The following is a 2,389-nucleotide window of genomic DNA, read 5'->3' as shown; positions in this document are numbered from 1 at the left end:
ATTATTATTTATTTATTTATTTAACAGTATATTATTATTTATTTATTTATTTAACAGTATATTCTTCTTTTTTCCAACGGGTCCCGGGGGACCTTCAGGTGAGTCAAAACAACCGACCTGTACGTGTTCGTGACAGTCGCACCTTTACACAGAGGGGTTGTAACGTGTGCCCTGGGAAGAACTGTTACACAGAGGGGTTGTAACGTGTGGCCCTGGGAAGCACAGAGGGGTTGTAACGTGTGGCCCTGGGAAGCACCTTACACAGAGGGGTTGTAGCGTGTGGCCCTGGGAAGCACCTTTACACAGAGGGGTTGTAACGTGTGGCCCTGGGAAGCACCGTTACACAGAGGGGTTGTAACGTGTGGCCCTGGGAAGCACCGTTACACAGAGGGGTTGTAACGTGTGGCCCTGGGAAGCACCGTTACACAGAGGGGTTGTAACGTGTGGCCCTGGGAAGCACCGTTACACAGAGGGGTTGTAACGTGTGGCCCTGGGAAGCACCTTTACACAGAGGGGTTGTAACGTGTGGCCCTGGGAAGCACCTTTACACAGAGGGGTTGTAACGTGTGGCCCTGGGAAGCTCCTTTACACAGAGGGGTTGTAACGTGTGGCCCTGGGAAGCACCTTTACACAGAGGGGTTGTAACGTGTGGCCCTGGGAAGCACCTTTACACAGAGGGGTTGTAACGTGTGGCCCTGGGAAGCACAGAGGGGTTGTAACGTGTGGCCCTGGGAAGCACCTTTACACAGAGGGGTTGTAACGTGTGGCCCTGGGAAGCACCTTTACACAGAGGGGTTGTAACGTGTGGCCCTGGGAAGCACCGTTACACAGAGGGGTTGTAACGTGTGGCCCTGGGAAGCACCGTTACACAGAGGGGTTGTAGCGTGTGGCCCTGGGAAGCACCGTTACACAGAGGGGTTGTAACGTGTGGCCCTGGAAGCACCGTTACACAGAGGGGTTGTAACGTGTGGCCCTGGGAAGCACCGTTACACAGAGGGGTTGTAACGTGTGGCCCTGGGAAGCACCTGTTACACAGAGGGGTTGTAACGTGTGGCCCTGGGAAGCACCGTTACACAGAGGGGTTGTAACGTGTGGCCCTGGGAAGCTCCTTACACAGAGGGGTTGTAACGTGTGGCCCTGGGAAGCACCTTTACACAGAGGGGTTGTAACGTGTGGCCTAGAAGCCCTTACACAGAGGGTGTAACGTGCCCTGGGAAGCTCCTTTACACAGAGGGGTTGTAACGTGTGGCCCTGGGAAGCTCCTTTACACAGAGGGGTTGTAACGTGTGGCCCTGGGAAGAACCGTTACACAGAGGGGTTGTAACGTGTGGCCCTGGGAAGCTCCTTTACACAGAGGGGTTGTAACGTGTGGCCCTGGGAAGAACCGTTACACAGAGGGGTTGTAACGTGTGGCCCTGGGAAGCACCGTTACACAGAGGGGTTGTAACGTGTGGCCCTGGGAAGAACCGTTACACAGAGGGGTTGTAACGTGTGGCCCTGGGAAGAACCGTTACACAGAGGGGTTGTAACGTGTGGCCCTGGGAAGCAAGTTCAGGGAGTGAATAATTTAATAAATAAACTAAACATAATTACAAACAGGAAACACGAACAGACAAGAATCTCACCTTCCTACCACCTCTTCTCCCCCTCTCTCCCTCCCTCTCCTCCACCCCTCTCTCGCTCTCCCCCTCTCTCGCTCTCCCCCTCTCCTCCACCCTCTCTCCTCATCTCCCCTCTCCCTCCACCCCTCTCTGCTCTCCCTCTCCCTCCCTCCCTCTCCTCCACCCCTCCTCTCTCTCTCCCTCCCTCTCTCTCTCTCCCTCTCTCCTCCACCTCCACCACTCCCTCCCTCTCCTCCACTCCTCTCTCTCTCTCTCTCTCCCTCCCTCCTCCCCCTCCTCTACCTCTCTCCCTCCTCTCTCTCTCCCACTCCTCCCTCTCCCTCCTCCCCATCCCTCTCCCTCCCCATCCTCTCCTCTCCCCATCCCTCTCCTCTCCCCCTCCCTCTCTTCCCTCTCCCTCTCCCCTCCCTCTACCACAGGGTAGTACGATGACTCCCGAGCGCGGCACGGCCGTTACCAAACATCTTGCGGATTCTTCTCCTGGTAAGGCCTGAGTACAGCTGTGGCCTTCAGGTCCATGTTGATGTCAGGGTTCACCGTGTCGTTGCTGAGTCAGCACTTCGGCCAGTAGAGGATACTCCATATTAATACACCTCTTCTGAAGCTCTTCAATCATCTCCCTGGAGGGAAGGGAGGGATTCGAGGGACGCGAGAGCGCCGTGTGTGTGTGTGGTAACAACAGAGAGTAAGGAGAGATGGCAGACTGTAAATAGTAGAGTTGGACTTTAAGCGTTGTCGAACATGAACACGTTATGAAGCCGATGTCA

Source organism: Oncorhynchus nerka, unplaced genomic scaffold (genome assembly GCF_034236695.1).
Source record: "Oncorhynchus nerka isolate Pitt River unplaced genomic scaffold, Oner_Uvic_2.0 unplaced_scaffold_6347, whole genome shotgun sequence".
Classification (NCBI taxonomy): Eukaryota; Metazoa; Chordata; class Actinopteri; order Salmoniformes; family Salmonidae; genus Oncorhynchus; species Oncorhynchus nerka.
Note: the sequence above shows the minus strand (reverse complement) of the source record.